This window comes from Anomaloglossus baeobatrachus, unplaced genomic scaffold, assembly GCF_048569485.1.
Source record: "Anomaloglossus baeobatrachus isolate aAnoBae1 unplaced genomic scaffold, aAnoBae1.hap1 Scaffold_325, whole genome shotgun sequence".
Lineage (NCBI taxonomy): Eukaryota > Metazoa > Chordata > Amphibia > Anura > Aromobatidae > Anomaloglossus > Anomaloglossus baeobatrachus.
In genome coordinates, this window is record NW_027442639.1 from 299,060 (window position 1) to 319,326 (window position 20,267).

Below are 20,267 nucleotides of genomic sequence, written 5' to 3' on the forward strand. Positions count from 1 at the left end.
AGCGGGTGGTGAGAAAGGTACAGAGGGCAGGGTTTGGGGGCTGGGAAGGAAAGGGAAAAGATTAGGGTTTGGGGATGATGAAAGGGCTTTCTACGGGTAAGGATGGCAAAGGGTGGCAGTGACGGAAAGTCAGGCAACCTGTCCTGTCCGTCTTTTTGTATCGTGAATTGGAAAGACTGCAAGGGGGAGGGGAGTTGCTTGCGCCCTAAAGGAGGAGTTATTCAGATTCATTGCAGTGGGCGGCGGCTGCAAAACGCACCATTCTTCTTGTTTTTGCTCTGCAAAGCAGCCTTTTCAAGGGTTGGCTTGGGTGACAAAATGTCTTGTGTAGGCGTGGGTTTGTCTCCCTCTCGCTCTCTCTCCCTAAGATGTGTCCGGCATAGGCCAGGGTGCCACTCGAGGCCCAAACCAATTCTGGTTATCGCTTCTCGGCCTTTTGGCTAAGATCAAGTGTAGTATCTGTTCTTATCAGTTTAATATCTGATACGTCCCCTATCTGGGGACCATATATTAAATGGATTTTTAGAACAGGGAGATGGAAAAAGAGCTTGCTCTGTCCACTCCACGCATTGACCTGGTATTGCAGTACCTCCAGGAACGGTGCACCCCTTCTTAACCCAGTTTCCAAAAGCAGAACTCAATTCACCTGATTCATATTAGCCCGATTTAATGAATTGGAAGAAAGCATACGTCTTCATATGCACCTCAATTTGGCCCATTCACTTTTCACACTTCCTCCTTTTGTTTTTTATCTTTCACACTTTTGACTTTCTTTATTCATCCAAATAGCAAACTCATCACCACTCAACCTGACCAACTCGGCTATGTCCCCGTGCTGCAGTTCTCTGTCTTATCTAGATCATTTGCAATTGAATGGAATAGATCCCTTTTGGACAAAGTGGATTCACCTGCTGCTGCAGTGACCACAGGTGTGATAAGATCTAGAATTGGCATCTGGTGCGATCTCTCCGCTTCCACTCCAAAGAAAGTTACCTGTTTATTCCTATCATGCATTGGTTTTTGGGGTTTTCTTTGAGTAATGATGATCTCTTTAGTAGTCTGTTGGCGCCCTCTCCTGGAGGAATAGTTTGCTTGCTCTTGGACATTCTAAAAGAGAGGTCATGATAGACATTGAGCTTCTGAGCTCAATTGGGGACAGTCATGGGTGATGAATGTTTGCAACCTACTGCGAAGCCTCATACCGCAATATAAGGAACGTCAAATACTAAGAAAGGGCGGCCTATGAAAGAATTACTACTTTCAATAAGTACACTTAAACGGCTAATTGGGAATAGAAAAACTGTAAAAAGCCCTCTGAGAAAGCCCCCCTCTAACCTTTGATAGTAAGCTTTTCTGTAGTCTGCCTGTTGATGTATTTTCCGTTTGAACTGTGCACAACATGAAGAGACGGAACACTGGCGGCTTGTCACAATGCCCCCCGATGACATCACAATAGCGCTGCTGCCTAGAAAACAAGCTGCGCAGAAGAAGTTGTTCTTTGGGTGGGAGGGTGGGCTAGTGGAAGGAGGGGGCAATCTCTTTTTTTCCCGGGTGGTAGGGGGATGACAGGAGAAGGGAAGCGGGTGGTGAGAAAGGTACAGAGGGCAGGGTTTGGGGGCTGGGAAGGAAAGGGAAAAGATTAGGGTTTGGGGATGATGAAAGGGCTTTCTACGGGTAAGGATGGCAAAGGGTGGCAGTGACGGAAAGTCAGGCAACCTGTCCTGTCCGTCTTTTTGTATCGTGAATTGGAAAGACTGCAAGGGGGAGGGGAGTTGCTTGCGCCCTAAAGGAGGAGTTATTCAGATTCATTGCAGTGGGCGGCGGCTGCAAAACGCACCATTCTTCTTGTTTTTGCTCTGCAAAGCAGCCTTTTCAAGGGTTGGCTTGGGTGACAAAATGTCTTGTGTAGGCGTGGGTTTGTCTCCCTCTCGCTCTCTCTCCCTAAGATGTGTCCGGCATAGGCCAGGGTGCCACTCGAGGCCCAAACCAATTCTGGTTATCGCTTCTCGGCCTTTTGGCTAAGATCAAGTGTAGTATCTGTTCTTATCAGTTTAATATCTGATACGTCCCCTATCTGGGGACCATATATTAAATGGATTTTTAGAACAGGGAGATGGAAAAAGAGCTTGCTCTGTCCACTCCACGCATTGACCTGGTATTGCAGTACCTCCAGGAACGGTGCACCCCTTCTTAACCCAGTTTCCAAAAGCAGAACTCAATTCACCTGATTCATATTAGCCCGATTTAATGAATTGGAAGAAAGCATACGTCTTCATATGCACCTCAATTTGGCCCATTCACTTTTCACACTTCCTCCTTTTGTTTTTTATCTTTCACACTTTTGACTTTCTTTATTCATCCAAATAGCAAACTCATCACCACTCAACCTGACCAACTCGGCTATGTCCCCGTGCTGCAGTTCTCTGTCTTATCTAGATCATTTGCAATTGAATGGAATAGATCCCTTTTGGACAAAGTGGATTCACCTGCTGCTGCAGTGACCACAGGTGTGATAAGATCTAGAATTGGCATCTGGTGCGATCTCTCCGCTTCCACTCCAAAGAAAGTTACCTGTTTATTCCTATCATGCATTGGTTTTTGGGGTTTTCTTTGAGTAATGATGATCTCTTTAGTAGTCTGTTGGCGCCCTCTCCTGGAGGAATAGTTTGCTTGCTCTTGGACATTCTAAAAGAGAGGTCATGATAGACATTGAGCTTCTGAGCTCAATTGGGGACAGTCATGGGTGATGAATGTTTGCAACCTACTGCGAAGCCTCATACCGCAATATAAGGAACGTCAAATACTAAGAAAGGGCGGCCTATGAAAGAATTACTACTTTCAATAAGTACACTTAAACGGCTAATTGGGAATAGAAAAACTGTAAAAAGCCCTCTGAGAAAGCCCCCCTCTAACCTTTGATAGTAAGCTTTTCTGTAGTCTGCCTGTTGATGTATTTTCCGTTTGAACTGTGCACAACATGAAGAGACGGAACACTGGCGGCTTGTCACAATGCCCCCCGATGACATCACAATAGCGCTGCTGCCTAGAAAACAAGCTGCGCAGAAGAAGTTGTTCTTTGGGTGGGAGGGTGGGCTAGTGGAAGGAGGGGGCAATCTCTTTTTTTCCCGGGTGGTAGGGGGATGACAGGAGAAGGGAAGCGGGTGGTGAGAAAGGTACAGAGGGCAGGGTTTGGGGGCTGGGAAGGAAAGGGAAAAGATTAGGGTTTGGGGATGATGAAAGGGCTTTCTACGGGTAAGGATGGCAAAGGGTGGCAGTGACGGAAAGTCAGGCAACCTGTCCTGTCCGTCTTTTTGTATCGTGAATTGGAAAGACTGCAAGGGGGAGGGGAGTTGCTTGCGCCCTAAAGGAGGAGTTATTCAGATTCATTGCAGTGGGCGGCGGCTGCAAAACGCACCATTCTTCTTGTTTTTGCTCTGCAAAGCAGCCTTTTCAAGGGTTGGCTTGGGTGACAAAATGTCTTGTGTAGGCGTGGGTTTGTCTCCCTCTCGCTCTCTCTCCCTAAGATGTGTCCGGCATAGGCCAGGGTGCCACTCGAGGCCCAAACCAATTCTGGTTATCGCTTCTCGGCCTTTTGGCTAAGATCAAGTGTAGTATCTGTTCTTATCAGTTTAATATCTGATACGTCCCCTATCTGGGGACCATATATTAAATGGATTTTTAGAACAGGGAGATGGAAAAAGAGCTTGCTCTGTCCACTCCACGCATTGACCTGGTATTGCAGTACCTCCAGGAACGGTGCACCCCTTCTTAACCCAGTTTCCAAAAGCAGAACTCAATTCACCTGATTCATATTAGCCCGATTTAATGAATTGGAAGAAAGCATACGTCTTCATATGCACCTCAATTTGGCCCATTCACTTTTCACACTTCCTCCTTTTGTTTTTTATCTTTCACACTTTTGACTTTCTTTATTCATCCAAATAGCAAACTCATCACCACTCAACCTGACCAACTCGGCTATGTCCCCGTGCTGCAGTTCTCTGTCTTATCTAGATCATTTGCAATTGAATGGAATAGATCCCTTTTGGACAAAGTGGATTCACCTGCTGCTGCAGTGACCACAGGTGTGATAAGATCTAGAATTGGCATCTGGTGCGATCTCTCCGCTTCCACTCCAAAGAAAGTTACCTGTTTATTCCTATCATGCATTGGTTTTTGGGGTTTTCTTTGAGTAATGATGATCTCTTTAGTAGTCTGTTGGCGCCCTCTCCTGGAGGAATAGTTTGCTTGCTCTTGGACATTCTAAAAGAGAGGTCATGATAGACATTGAGCTTCTGAGCTCAATTGGGGACAGTCATGGGTGATGAATGTTTGCAACCTACTGCGAAGCCTCATACCGCAATATAAGGAACGTCAAATACTAAGAAAGGGCGGCCTATGAAAGAATTACTACTTTCAATAAGTACACTTAAACGGCTAATTGGGAATAGAAAAACTGTAAAAAGCCCTCTGAGAAAGCCCCCCTCTAACCTTTGATAGTAAGCTTTTCTGTAGTCTGCCTGTTGATGTATTTTCCGTTTGAACTGTGCACAACATGAAGAGACGGAACACTGGCGGCTTGTCACAATGCCCCCCGATGACATCACAATAGCGCTGCTGCCTAGAAAACAAGCTGCGCAGAAGAAGTTGTTCTTTGGGTGGGAGGGTGGGCTAGTGGAAGGAGGGGGCAATCTCTTTTTTTCCCGGGTGGTAGGGGGATGACAGGAGAAGGGAAGCGGGTGGTGAGAAAGGTACAGAGGGCAGGGTTTGGGGGCTGGGAAGGAAAGGGAAAAGATTAGGGTTTGGGGATGATGAAAGGGCTTTCTACGGGTAAGGATGGCAAAGGGTGGCAGTGACGGAAAGTCAGGCAACCTGTCCTGTCCGTCTTTTTGTATCGTGAATTGGAAAGACTGCAAGGGGGAGGGGAGTTGCTTGCGCCCTAAAGGAGGAGTTATTCAGATTCATTGCAGTGGGCGGCGGCTGCAAAACGCACCATTCTTCTTGTTTTTGCTCTGCAAAGCAGCCTTTTCAAGGGTTGGCTTGGGTGACAAAATGTCTTGTGTAGGCGTGGGTTTGTCTCCCTCTCGCTCTCTCTCCCTAAGATGTGTCCGGCATAGGCCAGGGTGCCACTCGAGGCCCAAACCAATTCTGGTTATCGCTTCTCGGCCTTTTGGCTAAGATCAAGTGTAGTATCTGTTCTTATCAGTTTAATATCTGATACGTCCCCTATCTGGGGACCATATATTAAATGGATTTTTAGAACAGGGAGATGGAAAAAGAGCTTGCTCTGTCCACTCCACGCATTGACCTGGTATTGCAGTACCTCCAGGAACGGTGCACCCCTTCTTAACCCAGTTTCCAAAAGCAGAACTCAATTCACCTGATTCATATTAGCCCGATTTAATGAATTGGAAGAAAGCATACGTCTTCATATGCACCTCAATTTGGCCCATTCACTTTTCACACTTCCTCCTTTTGTTTTTTATCTTTCACACTTTTGACTTTCTTTATTCATCCAAATAGCAAACTCATCACCACTCAACCTGACCAACTCGGCTATGTCCCCGTGCTGCAGTTCTCTGTCTTATCTAGATCATTTGCAATTGAATGGAATAGATCCCTTTTGGACAAAGTGGATTCACCTGCTGCTGCAGTGACCACAGGTGTGATAAGATCTAGAATTGGCATCTGGTGCGATCTCTCCGCTTCCACTCCAAAGAAAGTTACCTGTTTATTCCTATCATGCATTGGTTTTTGGGGTTTTCTTTGAGTAATGATGATCTCTTTAGTAGTCTGTTGGCGCCCTCTCCTGGAGGAATAGTTTGCTTGCTCTTGGACATTCTAAAAGAGAGGTCATGATAGACATTGAGCTTCTGAGCTCAATTGGGGACAGTCATGGGTGATGAATGTTTGCAACCTACTGCGAAGCCTCATACCGCAATATAAGGAACGTCAAATACTAAGAAAGGGCGGCCTATGAAAGAATTACTACTTTCAATAAGTACACTTAAACGGCTAATTGGGAATAGAAAAACTGTAAAAAGCCCTCTGAGAAAGCCCCCCTCTAACCTTTGATAGTAAGCTTTTCTGTAGTCTGCCTGTTGATGTATTTTCCGTTTGAACTGTGCACAACATGAAGAGACGGAACACTGGCGGCTTGTCACAATGCCCCCCGATGACATCACAATAGCGCTGCTGCCTAGAAAACAAGCTGCGCAGAAGAAGTTGTTCTTTGGGTGGGAGGGTGGGCTAGTGGAAGGAGGGGGCAATCTCTTTTTTTCCCGGGTGGTAGGGGGATGACAGGAGAAGGGAAGCGGGTGGTGAGAAAGGTACAGAGGGCAGGGTTTGGGGGCTGGGAAGGAAAGGGAAAAGATTAGGGTTTGGGGATGATGAAAGGGCTTTCTACGGGTAAGGATGGCAAAGGGTGGCAGTGACGGAAAGTCAGGCAACCTGTCCTGTCCGTCTTTTTGTATCGTGAATTGGAAAGACTGCAAGGGGGAGGGGAGTTGCTTGCGCCCTAAAGGAGGAGTTATTCAGATTCATTGCAGTGGGCGGCGGCTGCAAAACGCACCATTCTTCTTGTTTTTGCTCTGCAAAGCAGCCTTTTCAAGGGTTGGCTTGGGTGACAAAATGTCTTGTGTAGGCGTGGGTTTGTCTCCCTCTCGCTCTCTCTCCCTAAGATGTGTCCGGCATAGGCCAGGGTGCCACTCGAGGCCCAAACCAATTCTGGTTATCGCTTCTCGGCCTTTTGGCTAAGATCAAGTGTAGTATCTGTTCTTATCAGTTTAATATCTGATACGTCCCCTATCTGGGGACCATATATTAAATGGATTTTTAGAACAGGGAGATGGAAAAAGAGCTTGCTCTGTCCACTCCACGCATTGACCTGGTATTGCAGTACCTCCAGGAACGGTGCACCCCTTCTTAACCCAGTTTCCAAAAGCAGAACTCAATTCACCTGATTCATATTAGCCCGATTTAATGAATTGGAAGAAAGCATACGTCTTCATATGCACCTCAATTTGGCCCATTCACTTTTCACACTTCCTCCTTTTGTTTTTTATCTTTCACACTTTTGACTTTCTTTATTCATCCAAATAGCAAACTCATCACCACTCAACCTGACCAACTCGGCTATGTCCCCGTGCTGCAGTTCTCTGTCTTATCTAGATCATTTGCAATTGAATGGAATAGATCCCTTTTGGACAAAGTGGATTCACCTGCTGCTGCAGTGACCACAGGTGTGATAAGATCTAGAATTGGCATCTGGTGCGATCTCTCCGCTTCCACTCCAAAGAAAGTTACCTGTTTATTCCTATCATGCATTGGTTTTTGGGGTTTTCTTTGAGTAATGATGATCTCTTTAGTAGTCTGTTGGCGCCCTCTCCTGGAGGAATAGTTTGCTTGCTCTTGGACATTCTAAAAGAGAGGTCATGATAGACATTGAGCTTCTGAGCTCAATTGGGGACAGTCATGGGTGATGAATGTTTGCAACCTACTGCGAAGCCTCATACCGCAATATAAGGAACGTCAAATACTAAGAAAGGGCGGCCTATGAAGGAATTACTACTTTCAATAAGTACACTTAAACGGCTAATTGGGAATAGAAAAACTGTAAAAAGCCCTCTGAGAAAGCCCCCCTCTAACCTTTGATAGTAAGCTTTTCTGTAGTCTGCCTGTTGATGTATTTTCCGTTTGAACTGTGCACAACATGAAGAGACGGAACACTGGCGGCTTGTCACAATGCCCCCCGATGACATCACAATAGCGCTGCTGCCTAGAAAACAAGCTGCGCAGAAGAAGTTGTTCTTTGGGTGGGAGGGTGGGCTAGTGGAAGGAGGGGGCAATCTCTTTTTTTCCCGGGTGGTAGGGGGATGACAGGAGAAGGGAAGCGGGTGGTGAGAAAGGTACAGAGGGCAGGGTTTGGGGGCTGGGAAGGAAAGGGAAAAGATTAGGGTTTGGGGATGATGAAAGGGCTTTCTACGGGTAAGGATGGCAAAGGGTGGCAGTGACGGAAAGTCAGGCAACCTGTCCTGTCCGTCTTTTTGTATCGTGAATTGGAAAGACTGCAAGGGGGAGGGGAGTTGCTTGCGCCCTAAAGGAGGAGTTATTCAGATTCATTGCAGTGGGCGGCGGCTGCAAAACGCACCATTCTTCTTGTTTTTGCTCTGCAAAGCAGCCTTTTCAAGGGTTGGCTTGGGTGACAAAATGTCTTGTGTAGGCGTGGGTTTGTCTCCCTCTCGCTCTCTCTCCCTAAGATGTGTCCGGCATAGGCCAGGGTGCCACTCGAGGCCCAAACCAATTCTGGTTATCGCTTCTCGGCCTTTTGGCTAAGATCAAGTGTAGTATCTGTTCTTATCAGTTTAATATCTGATACGTCCCCTATCTGGGGACCATATATTAAATGGATTTTTAGAACAGGGAGATGGAAAAAGAGCTTGCTCTGTCCACTCCACGCATTGACCTGGTATTGCAGTACCTCCAGGAACGGTGCACCCCTTCTTAACCCAGTTTCCAAAAGCAGAACTCAATTCACCTGATTCATATTAGCCCGATTTAATGAATTGGAAGAAAGCATACGTCTTCATATGCACCTCAATTTGGCCCATTCACTTTTCACACTTCCTCCTTTTGTTTTTTATCTTTCACACTTTTGACTTTCTTTATTCATCCAAATAGCAAACTCATCACCACTCAACCTGACCAACTCGGCTATGTCCCCGTGCTGCAGTTCTCTGTCTTATCTAGATCATTTGCAATTGAATGGAATAGATCCCTTTTGGACAAAGTGGATTCACCTGCTGCTGCAGTGACCACAGGTGTGATAAGATCTAGAATTGGCATCTGGTGCGATCTCTCCGCTTCCACTCCAAAGAAAGTTACCTGTTTATTCCTATCATGCATTGGTTTTTGGGGTTTTCTTTGAGTAATGATGATCTCTTTAGTAGTCTGTTGGCGCCCTCTCCTGGAGGAATAGTTTGCTTGCTCTTGGACATTCTAAAAGAGAGGTCATGATAGACATTGAGCTTCTGAGCTCAATTGGGGACAGTCATGGGTGATGAATGTTTGCAACCTACTGCGAAGCCTCATACCGCAATATAAGGAACGTCAAATACTAAGAAAGGGCGGCCTATGAAAGAATTACTACTTTCAATAAGTACACTTAAACGGCTAATTGGGAATAGAAAAACTGTAAAAAGCCCTCTGAGAAAGCCCCCCTCTAACCTTTGATAGTAAGCTTTTCTGTAGTCTGCCTGTTGATGTATTTTCCGTTTGAACTGTGCACAACATGAAGAGACGGAACACTGGCGGCTTGTCACAATGCCCCCCGATGACATCACAATAGCGCTGCTGCCTAGAAAACAAGCTGCGCAGAAGAAGTTGTTCTTTGGGTGGGAGGGTGGGCTAGTGGAAGGAGGGGGCAATCTCTTTTTTTCCCGGGTGGTAGGGGGATGACAGGAGAAGGGAAGCGGGTGGTGAGAAAGGTACAGAGGGCAGGGTTTGGGGGCTGGGAAGGAAAGGGAAAAGTTTAGGGTTTGGGGATGATGAAAGGGCTTTCTACGGGTAAGGATGGCAAAGGGTGGCAGTGACGGAAAGTCAGGCAACCTGTCCTGTCCGTCTTTTTGTATCGTGAATTGGAAAGACTGCAAGGGGGAGGGGAGTTGCTTGCGCCCTAAAGGAGGAGTTATTCAGATTCATTGCAGTGGGCGGCGGCTGCAAAACGCACCATTCTTCTTGTTTTTGCTCTGCAAAGCAGCCTTTTCAAGGGTTGGCTTGGGTGACAAAATGTCTTGTGTAGGCGTGGGTTTGTCTCCCTCTCGCTCTCTCTCCCTAAGATGTGTCCGGCATAGGCCAGGGTGCCACTCGAGGCCCAAACCAATTCTGGTTATCGCTTCTCGGCCTTTTGGCTAAGATCAAGTGTAGTATCGTTCGAAAAGGTGGTTTAAGGCTCCGGCCACCTTAGTACAATGATGCAATGCACACTGGAAGGTTGCGCTTGTTAGTACTTTGGGAGGATAGTATATCCATCTAGAGGAAACCATGGCCCTACCAGGATCGAGGCTATTAGACTGAGTAAGTGTGGGGGTTATGGTGCAATGTGCCCCAGGAATGGACACCCTGGAGGGAGTCTGAACTTGCTAGGTTGGGACCCTGGTAAGCCTCAGACTCTGTCGCACGCCGCGCCTTGCCTATTCATACTTTCCAAGCATATTGCCCTATCCCGGCCTTCTGGCTAAGAAGGGAAATTTTTATAATCCCGGTCGGAGGTCCGGTCAGCTTTGGGCTGAGAAACCAACACCCGGTTGGAGGTCCGGGTCAGCTTTGGCTGAGAAACCAACACCCGGTTGGAGGTCCGGTTAGCCTTGGGCTGAGAAACCAACACCCGGTTGGAGGTCCGGTCAGCCTTGGGCTGAGAAACCAACACCCGGTTGGAGGTCCGGTCAGCCTTGGGCTGAGAAACCAACACCGGTTGACGGTCCGGGCAGTCTCGGCTGCGAAACCAACGACTAGTAGCTCCCTACTCCACTTGGGTAAGATGCCTCGGTGGACGCTGGGAGCAACAACAAGGCTCAACCAGGCTTCGGCTTGGGGGAGCACCGAAGATCCCTGACCCTCGCTGTGGCCTTCTGGCTCGGAGGGACGGGGTTGATTTTTGGGGATCCTCTTCTCACGGAGGGGTCCACACGAATCCTAGCCTTTGCACTGTTTTTGGTGTGACTTCGGTCATGCATTTTTGCGGTGCTTTGGAAAGCTTCATTAAATCAAAATCTGTTCTTATCAGTTTAATATCTGATACGTCCCCTATCTGGGGACCATATATTAAATGGATTTTTAGAACAGGGAGATGGAAAAAGAGCTTGCTCTGTCCACTCCACGCATTGACCTGGTATTGCAGTACCTCCAGGAACGGTGCACCCCTTCTTAACCCAGTTTCCAAAAGCAGAACTCAATTCACCTGATTCATATTAGCCCGATTTAATGAATTGGAAGAAAGCATACGTCTTCATATGCACCTCAATTTGGCCCATTCACTTTTCACACTTCCTCCTTTTGTTTTTTATCTTTCACACTTTTGACTTTCTTTATTCATCCAAATAGCAAACTCATCACCACTCAACCTGACCAACTCGGCTATGTCCCCGTGCTGCAGTTCTCTGTCTTATCTAGATCATTTGCAATTGAATGGAATAGATCCCTTTTGGACAAAGTGGATTCACCTGCTGCTGCAGTGACCACAGGTGTGATAAGATCTAGAATTGGCATCTGGTGCGATCTCTCCGCTTCCACTCCAAAGAAAGTTACCTGTTTATTCCTATCATGCATTGGTTTTTGGGGTTTTCTTTGAGTAATGATGATCTCTTTAGTAGTCTGTTGGCGCCCTCTCCTGGAGGAATAGTTTGCTTGCTCTTGGACATTCTAAAAGAGAGGTCATGATAGACATTGAGCTTCTGAGCTCAATTGGGGACAGTCATGGGTGATGAATGTTTGCAACCTACTGCGAAGCCTCATACCGCAATATAAGGAACGTCAAATACTAAGAAAGGGCGGCCTATGAAAGAATTACTACTTTCAATAAGTACACTTAAACGGCTAATTGGGAATAGAAAAACTGTAAAAAGCCCTCTGAGAAAGCCCCCCTCTAACCTTTGATAGTAAGCTTTTCTGTAGTCTGCCTGTTGATGTATTTTCCGTTTGAACTGTGCACAACATGAAGAGACGGAACACTGGCGGCTTGTCACAATGCCCCCCGATGACATCACAATAGCGCTGCTGCCTAGAAAACAAGCTGCGCAGAAGAAGTTGTTCTTTGGGTGGGAGGGTGGGCTAGTGGAAGGAGGGGGCAATCTCTTTTTTTCCCGGGTGGTAGGGGGATGACAGGAGAAGGGAAGCGGGTGGTGAGAAAGGTACAGAGGGCAGGGTTTGGGGGCTGGGAAGGAAAGGGAAAAGATTAGGGTTTGGGGATGATGAAAGGGCTTTCTACGGGTAAGGATGGCAAAGGGTGGCAGTGACGGAAAGTCAGGCAACCTGTCCTGTCCGTCTTTTTGTATCGTGAATTGGAAAGACTGCAAGGGGGAGGGGAGTTGCTTGCGCCCTAAAGGAGGAGTTATTCAGATTCATTGCAGTGGGCGGCGGCTGCAAAACGCACCATTCTTCTTGTTTTTGCTCTGCAAAGCAGCCTTTTCAAGGGTTGGCTTGGGTGACAAAATGTCTTGTGTAGGCGTGGGTTTGTCTCCCTCTCGCTCTCTCTCCCTAAGATGTGTCCGGCATAGGCCAGGGTGCCACTCGAGGCCCAAACCAATTCTGGTTATCGCTTCTCGGCCTTTTGGCTAAGATCAAGTGTAGTATCTGTTCTTATCAGTTTAATATCTGATACGTCCCCTATCTGGGGACCATATATTAAATGGATTTTTAGAACAGGGAGATGGAAAAAGAGCTTGCTCTGTCCACTCCACGCATTGACCTGGTATTGCAGTACCTCCAGGAACGGTGCACCCCTTCTTAACCCAGTTTCCAAAAGCAGAACTCAATTCACCTGATTCATATTAGCCCGATTTAATGAATTGGAAGAAAGCATACGTCTTCATATGCACCTCAATTTGGCCCATTCACTTTTCACACTTCCTCCTTTTGTTTTTTATCTTTCACACTTTTGACTTTCTTTATTCATCCAAATAGCAAACTCATCACCACTCAACCTGACCAACTCGGCTATGTCCCCGTGCTGCAGTTCTCTGTCTTATCTAGATCATTTGCAATTGAATGGAATAGATCCCTTTTGGACAAAGTGGATTCACCTGCTGCTGCAGTGACCACAGGTGTGATAAGATCTAGAATTGGCATCTGGTGCGATCTCTCCGCTTCCACTCCAAAGAAAGTTACCTGTTTATTCCTATCATGCATTGGTTTTTGGGGTTTTCTTTGAGTAATGATGATCTCTTTAGTAGTCTGTTGGCGCCCTCTCCTGGAGGAATAGTTTGCTTGCTCTTGGACATTCTAAAAGAGAGGTCATGATAGACATTGAGCTTCTGAGCTCAATTGGGGACAGTCATGGGTGATGAATGTTTGCAACCTACTGCGAAGCCTCATACCGCAATATAAGGAACGTCAAATACTAAGAAAGGGCGGCCTATGAAAGAATTACTACTTTCAATAAGTACACTTAAACGGCTAATTGGGAATAGAAAAACTGTAAAAAGCCCTCTGAGAAAGCCCCCCTCTAACCTTTGATAGTAAGCTTTTCTGTAGTCTGCCTGTTGATGTATTTTCCGTTTGAACTGTGCACAACATGAAGAGACGGAACACTGGCGGCTTGTCACAATGCCCCCCGATGACATCACAATAGCGCTGCTGCCTAGAAAACAAGCTGCGCAGAAGAAGTTGTTCTTTGGGTGGGAGGGTGGGCTAGTGGAAGGAGGGGGCAATCTCTTTTTTTCCCGGGTGGTAGGGGGATGACAGGAGAAGGGAAGCGGGTGGTGAGAAAGGTACAGAGGGCAGGGTTTGGGGGCTGGGAAGGAAAGGGAAAAGATTAGGGTTTGGGGATGATGAAAGGGCTTTCTACGGGTAAGGATGGCAAAGGGTGGCAGTGACGGAAAGTCAGGCAACCTGTCCTGTCCGTCTTTTTGTATCGTGAATTGGAAAGACTGCAAGGGGGAGGGGAGTTGCTTGCGCCCTAAAGGAGGAGTTATTCAGATTCATTGCAGTGGGCGGCGGCTGCAAAACGCACCATTCTTCTTGTTTTTGCTCTGCAAAGCAGCCTTTTCAAGGGTTGGCTTGGGTGACAAAATGTCTTGTGTAGGCGTGGGTTTGTCTCCCTCTCGCTCTCTCTCCCTAAGATGTGTCCGGCATAGGCCAGGGTGCCACTCGAGGCCCAAACCAATTCTGGTTATCGCTTCTCGGCCTTTTGGCTAAGATCAAGTGTAGTATCTGTTCTTATCAGTTTAATATCTGATACGTCCCCTATCTGGGGACCATATATTAAATGGATTTTTAGAACAGGGAGATGGAAAAAGAGCTTGCTCTGTCCACTCCACGCATTGACCTGGTATTGCAGTACCTCCAGGAACGGTGCACCCCTTCTTAACCCAGTTTCCAAAAGCAGAACTCAATTCACCTGATTCATATTAGCCCGATTTAATGAATTGGAAGAAAGCATACGTCTTCATATGCACCTCAATTTGGCCCATTCACTTTTCACACTTCCTCCTTTTGTTTTTTATCTTTCACACTTTTGACTTTCTTTATTCATCCAAATAGCAAACTCATCACCACTCAACCTGACCAACTCGGCTATGTCCCCGTGCTGCAGTTCTCTGTCTTATCTAGATCATTTGCAATTGAATGGAATAGATCCCTTTTGGACAAAGTGGATTCACCTGCTGCTGCAGTGACCACAGGTGTGATAAGATCTAGAATTGGCATCTGGTGCGATCTCTCCGCTTCCACTCCAAAGAAAGTTACCTGTTTATTCCTATCATGCATTGGTTTTTGGGGTTTTCTTTGAGTAATGATGATCTCTTTAGTAGTCTGTTGGCGCCCTCTCCTGGAGGAATAGTTTGCTTGCTCTTGGACATTCTAAAAGAGAGGTCATGATAGACATTGAGCTTCTGAGCTCAATTGGGGACAGTCATGGGTGATGAATGTTTGCAACCTACTGCGAAGCCTCATACCGCAATATAAGGAACGTCAAATACTAAGAAAGGGCGGCCTATGAAAGAATTACTACTTTCAATAAGTACACTTAAACGGCTAATTGGGAATAGAAAAACTGTAAAAAGCCCTCTGAGAAAGCCCCCCTCTAACCTTTGATAGTAAGCTTTTCTGTAGTCTGCCTGTTGATGTATTTTCCGTTTGAACTGTGCACAACATGAAGAGACGGAACACTGGCGGCTTGTCACAATGCCCCCCGATGACATCACAATAGCGCTGCTGCCTAGAAAACAAGCTGCGCAGAAGAAGTTGTTCTTTGGGTGGGAGGGTGGGCTAGTGGAAGGAGGGGGCAATCTCTTTTTTTCCCGGGTGGTAGGGGGATGACAGGAGAAGGGAAGCGGGTGGTGAGAAAGGTACAGAGGGCAGGGTTTGGGGGCTGGGAAGGAAAGGGAAAAGATTAGGGTTTGGGGATGATGAAAGGGCTTTCTACGGGTAAGGATGGCAAAGGGTGGCAGTGACGGAAAGTCAGGCAACCTGTCCTGTCCGTCTTTTTGTATCGTGAATTGGAAAGACTGCAAGGGGGAGGGGAGTTGCTTGCGCCCTAAAGGAGGAGTTATTCAGATTCATTGCAGTGGGTGGCGGCTGCAAAACGCACCATTCTTCTTGTTTTTGCTCTGCAAAGCAGCCTTTTCAAGGGTTGGCTTGGGTGACAAAATGTCTTGTGTAGGCGTGGGTTTGTCTCCCTCTCGCTCTCTCTCCCTAAGATGTGTCCGGCATAGGCCAGGGTGCCACTCGAGGCCCAAACCAATTCTGGTTATCGCTTCTCGGCCTTTTGGCTAAGATCAAGTGTAGTATCTGTTCTTATCAGTTTAATATCTGATACGTCCCCTATCTGGGGACCATATATTAAATGGATTTTTAGAACAGGGAGATGGAAAAAGAGCTTGCTCTGTCCACTCCACGCATTGACCTGGTATTGCAGTACCTCCAGGAACGGTGCACCCCTTCTTAACCCAGTTTCCAAAAGCAGAACTCAATTCACCTGATTCATATTAGCCCGATTTAATGAATTGGAAGAAAGCATACGTCTTCATATGCACCTCAATTTGGCCCATTCACTTTTCACACTTCCTCCTTTTGTTTTTTATCTTTCACACTTTTGACTTTCTTTATTCATCCAAATAGCAAACTCATCACCACTCAACCTGACCAACTCGGCTATGTCCCCGTGCTGCAGTTCTCTGTCTTATCTAGATCATTTGCAATTGAATGGAATAGATCCCTTTTGGACAAAGTGGATTCACCTGCTGCTGCAGTGACCACAGGTGTGATAAGATCTAGAATTGGCATCTGGTGCGATCTCTCCGCTTCCACTCCAAAGAAAGTTACCTGTTTATTCCTATCATGCATTGGTTTTTGGGGTTTTCTTTGAGTAATGATGATCTCTTTAGTAGTCTGTTGGCGCCCTCTCCTGGAGGAATAGTTTGCTTGCTCTTGGACATTCTAAAAGAGAGGTCATGATAGACATTGAGCTTCTGAGCTCAATTGGGGACAGTCATGGGTGATGAATGTTTGCAACCTACTGCGAAGCCTCATACCGCAATATAAGGAACGTCAAATACTAAGAAAGGGCGGCCTATGAAAGAATTACTACTTTCAATAAGTACACTTAAACGGCTAATTGGGAATAGAAAAACTGTAAAAAGCCCTCTGAGAAAGCCCCCCTCTAACCTTTGATAGTAAGCTTTTCTGTAGTCTGCCTGTTGATGTATTTTCCGTTTGAACTGTGCACAACATGAAGAGACGGAACACTGGCGGCTTGTCACAATGCCCCCCGATGACATCACAATAGCGCTGCTGCCTAGAAAACAAGCTGCGCAGAAGAAGTTGTTCTTTGGGTGGGAGGGTGGGCTAGTGGAAGGAGGGGGCAATCTCTTTTTTTCCCGGGTGGTAGGGGGATGACAGGAGAAGGGAAGCGGGTGGTGAGAAAGGTACAGAGGGCAGGGTTTGGGGGCTGGGAAGGAAAGGGAAAAGATTAGGGTTTGGGGATGATGAAAGGGCTTTCTACGGGTAAGGATGGCAAAGGGTGGCAGTGACGGAAAGTCAGGCAACCTGTCCTGTCCGTCTTTTTGTATCGTGAATTGGAAAGACTGCAAGGGGGAGGGGAGTTGCTTGCGCCCTAAAGGAGGAGTTATTCAGATTCATTGCAGTGGGCGGCGGCTGCAAAACGCACCATTCTTCTTGTTTTTGCTCTGCAAAGCAGCCTTTTCAAGGGTTGGCTTGGGTGACAAAATGTCTTGTGTAGGCGTGGGTTTGTCTCCCTCTCGCTCTCTCTCCCTAAGATGTGTCCGGCATAGGCCAGGGTGCCACTCGAGGCCCAAACCAATTCTGGTTATCGCTTCTCGGCCTTTTGGCTAAGATCAAGTGTAGTGTTGTTCGAAGAGGTGGTTTAAGCTCCAGGCCACCTTAGTACAATGATACAATGCACACTGGAAGGTTGCACTTGCTAGTACTCTGGGTGGATAGTATATTCATCTAGAGGAAAACATGGCCCTACCAGGATCGAGGCTATTAGACTGAGTAAGGGTGGGGGGCTATGGTACAACGTGCCCCAGGACTGACGACCCTGGAGTGAGTCTGAGCTTGCTGGCTTGGGACCCCGGCAAGCCTTGGGCTCTGTAGCACACCGTACCTTGCCTTTTCATACTTTTTGAGCATATTATCCTATCCCGGCCTTCTGGCTAGGAAGGGAAATTTTTATAATCCCGGTCGGAGGTCTGGTCAGCTTTGGGCTGAGAAACTAACACCCGGTTGGAGGTCTGGGTCAGCTTCGGCTGAGAAACCAACACCCGGTTGGAGGTCTGGGTCAGCTTCGGCTGAGAAACCAACACCCGGTTGGAGGTCCGGTTAGCCTTGGGCTGAGAAACCAACACCGGTTGACGGTCCGGGCAGTTTTGGCTGCGAAACCAACAACTAGTAACTCTCTACTCCACTTGGGTAAGATGCCTGGGTGGACGCTGGGAGCAACGACAAGGCTCAACCAGGCTTCGGCTTGGGGGAGCACCGAAGATCCCTGACCCTTGCTGTGGCCTTCTGGCTCGGAGGGACGGGGTTGATTTTTGGGGACCCTCTCCTCACGGTGGGGTCCACACGAATCCTAGCCTTTGCACTGTTTTTGGTGTGACTTCGGTCATGCATTTTTTGTGGTGCTTTGGAAAGCTTCATTAAATCAAAAATCTGTTCTTATCAGTTTAATATCTGATACGTCCCCTATCTGGGGACCATATATTAAATGGATTTTTAGAACAGGGAGATGGAAAAAGAGCTTGCTCTGTCCACTCCACGCATTGACCTGGTATTGCAGTACCTCCAGGAACGGTGCACCCCTTCTTAACCCAGTTTCCAAAAGCAGAACTCAATTCACCTGATTCATATTAGCCCGATTTAATGAATTGGAAGAAAGCATACGTCTTCATATGCACCTCAATTTGGCCCATTCACTTTTCACACTTCCTCCTTTTGTTTTTTATCTTTCACACTTTTGACTTTCTTTATTCATCCAAATAGCAAACTCATCACCACTCAACCTGACCAACTCGGCTATGTCCCCGTGCTGCAGTTCTCTGTCTTATCTAGATCATTTGCAATTGAATGGAATAGATCCCTTTTGGACAAAGTGGATTCACCTGCTGCTGCAGTGACCACAGGTGTGATAAGATCTAGAATTGGCATCTGGTGCGATCTCTCCGCTTCCACTCCAAAGAAAGTTACCTGTTTATTCCTATCATGCATTGGTTTTTGGGGTTTTCTTTGAGTAATGATGATCTCTTTAGTAGTCTGTTGGCGCCCTCTCCTGGAGGAATAGTTTGCTTGCTCTTGGACATTCTAAAAGAGAGGTCATGATAGACATTGAGCTTCTGAGCTCAATTGGGGACAGTCATGGGTGATGAATGTTTGCAACCTACTGCGAAGCCTCATACCGCAATATAAGGAACGTCAAATACTAAGAAAGGGCGGCCTATGAAAGAATTACTACTTTCAATAAGTACACTTAAACGGCTAATTGGGAATAGAAAAACTGTAAAAAGCCCTCTGAGAAAGCCCCCCTCTAACCTTTGATAGTAAGCTTTTCTGTAGTCTGCCTGTTGATGTATTTTCCGTTTGAACTGTGCACAACATGAAGAGACGGAACACTGGCGGCTTGTCACAATGCCCCCCGATGACATCACAATAGCGCTGCTGCCTAGAAAACAAGCTGCGCAGAAGAAGTTGTTCTTTGGGTGGGAGGGTGGGCTAGTGGAAGGAGGGGGCAATCTCTTTTTTTCCCGGGTGGTAGGGGGATGACAGGAGAAGGGAAGCGGGTGGTGAGAAAGGTACAGAGGGCAGGGTTTGGGGGCTGGGAAGGAAAGGGAAAAGATTAGGGTTTGGGGATGATGAAAGGGCTTTCTACGGGTAAGGATGGCAAAGGGTGGCAGTGACGGAAAGTCAGGCAACCTGTCCTGTCCGTCTTTTTGTATCGTGAATTGGAAAGACTGCAAGGGGGAGGGGAGTTGCTTGCGCCCTAAAGGAGGAGTTATTCAGATTCATTGCAGTGGGCGGCGGCTGCAAAACGCACCATTCTTCTTGTTTTTGCTCTGCAAAGCAGCCTTTTCAAGGGTTGGCTTGGGTGACAAAATGTCTTGTGTAGGCGTGGGTTTGTCTCCCTCTCGCTCTCTCTCCCTAAGATGTGTCCGGCATAGGCCAGGGTGCCACTCGAGGCCCAAACCAATTCTGGTTATCGCTTCTCGGCCTTTTGGCTAAGATCAAGTGTAGTATCTGTTCTTATCAGAACAAACTGAGCTAGCTACACTTGACGAGATACGATCAGGGAGACAAGCTCCGAAGCCCAGCCGAGACCGAAAGAGGGAGATCGGACGGAAGAAGAGCTTGGCAGAAAGAAGCAAGAAGACGAAGGCTCGGAGAAGACTTGGGGAGACCAGAGGAACTTCGAGGAGGAACACAGCGGGAGAAGACACCCGGAGAAGAATCCAAGATCCAGCTCCGGGAACTCAAGCAGGAACCAGCCATGGCAAGCAAGCCAGAGAAGGCAGCCAAGAAGGCTCAGGACCCAGGGACCTCCAGGAAGGCTCATCCAGAGGCTTCTTCGGCCCAAGAGGCCCCTACCTCCGACGCCAGCCAGCCGGAGGGAGCCCGGACGCCGCCTGAAAAGGCTCCAACCCTGGAGCCTTGGATGCGGCAGACGGTCGCCCTGAAGCTGAAGGCGGTGGATGGTAGGTTGCCGGACATGTCCAGCGACGTGTTCTGCAAGAAGATGATTCTGGATCAGGGCTTCTCCAGGGCGGAAACCCTGAGTGTCCAGACCTTCATGACTGGCATTTTTCTGGTAACCTTTGCCACGGTGAATGCCTGCAGGAGATACTGGGAGGCGATGAACGCAGCGATGCCGGACTCCCCTTTTCATTCTTTTTTAGGATCCTGTCCTATACAGAGGGATGAGAAGAGGATCACGGTCTCCATGCGGAATCCGCACACCCCAGGAAGAGACATCTCCACGTTCCTGGGACGTCTCTGCACAGTGGTGAGGGAGCCATCCCACATCCTTAACGGCAACGGATTCT

The 20,267-nt window shown here is 47.4% G+C and overlaps 11 non-coding genes and 2 pseudogenes across 11 annotated transcripts; all 13 read left to right on the forward strand.

The window, feature by feature from the left end:
- The first annotated feature begins 420 nt into the window (after positions 1-420).
- LOC142270093 (U2 spliceosomal RNA) lies at positions 421-611 on the forward strand. The gene has a single exon (XR_012735459.1). It is a non-coding gene; the product is annotated as a U2 spliceosomal RNA (small nuclear RNA).
- Positions 612-1,998: 1,387 nt separating this feature from the next.
- LOC142270095 (U2 spliceosomal RNA) lies at positions 1,999-2,189 on the forward strand. Its single transcript, XR_012735461.1, has one exon. It is a non-coding gene; the product is annotated as a U2 spliceosomal RNA (small nuclear RNA).
- A 1,387-nt stretch (positions 2,190-3,576) lies between these two features.
- On the forward strand, positions 3,577-3,767 carry LOC142270096 (U2 spliceosomal RNA). Its single transcript, XR_012735462.1, has one exon. It is a non-coding gene; the product is annotated as a U2 spliceosomal RNA (small nuclear RNA).
- Positions 3,768-5,154: 1,387 nt separating this feature from the next.
- LOC142270097 (U2 spliceosomal RNA) lies at positions 5,155-5,345 on the forward strand. Its single transcript, XR_012735463.1, has one exon. It is a non-coding gene; the product is annotated as a U2 spliceosomal RNA (small nuclear RNA).
- Positions 5,346-6,732: 1,387 nt separating this feature from the next.
- LOC142270099 (U2 spliceosomal RNA) lies at positions 6,733-6,923 on the forward strand. Its single transcript, XR_012735464.1, has one exon. It is a non-coding gene; the product is annotated as a U2 spliceosomal RNA (small nuclear RNA).
- A 1,387-nt stretch (positions 6,924-8,310) lies between these two features.
- On the forward strand, positions 8,311-8,501 carry LOC142270100 (U2 spliceosomal RNA). Its single transcript, XR_012735465.1, has one exon. It is a non-coding gene; the product is annotated as a U2 spliceosomal RNA (small nuclear RNA).
- A 1,387-nt stretch (positions 8,502-9,888) lies between these two features.
- On the forward strand, positions 9,889-10,030 carry LOC142270158 (U2 spliceosomal RNA; annotated as a pseudogene).
- A 697-nt stretch (positions 10,031-10,727) lies between these two features.
- Positions 10,728-10,922, forward strand: LOC142270137 (U2 spliceosomal RNA). The gene has a single exon (XR_012735493.1). It is a non-coding gene; the product is annotated as a U2 spliceosomal RNA (small nuclear RNA).
- Positions 10,923-12,309: 1,387 nt separating this feature from the next.
- On the forward strand, positions 12,310-12,500 carry LOC142270101 (U2 spliceosomal RNA). The gene has a single exon (XR_012735466.1). It is a non-coding gene; the product is annotated as a U2 spliceosomal RNA (small nuclear RNA).
- Positions 12,501-13,887: 1,387 nt separating this feature from the next.
- On the forward strand, positions 13,888-14,078 carry LOC142270102 (U2 spliceosomal RNA). The gene has a single exon (XR_012735467.1). It is a non-coding gene; the product is annotated as a U2 spliceosomal RNA (small nuclear RNA).
- A 1,387-nt stretch (positions 14,079-15,465) lies between these two features.
- LOC142270103 (U2 spliceosomal RNA) lies at positions 15,466-15,656 on the forward strand. Its single transcript, XR_012735468.1, has one exon. It is a non-coding gene; the product is annotated as a U2 spliceosomal RNA (small nuclear RNA).
- Positions 15,657-17,845: 2,189 nt separating this feature from the next.
- LOC142270130 (U2 spliceosomal RNA) lies at positions 17,846-18,038 on the forward strand. Its single transcript, XR_012735489.1, has one exon. It is a non-coding gene; the product is annotated as a U2 spliceosomal RNA (small nuclear RNA).
- A 1,387-nt stretch (positions 18,039-19,425) lies between these two features.
- On the forward strand, positions 19,426-19,529 carry LOC142270149 (U2 spliceosomal RNA; annotated as a pseudogene).
- The last annotated feature ends 738 nt before the right edge of the window (positions 19,530-20,267 follow it).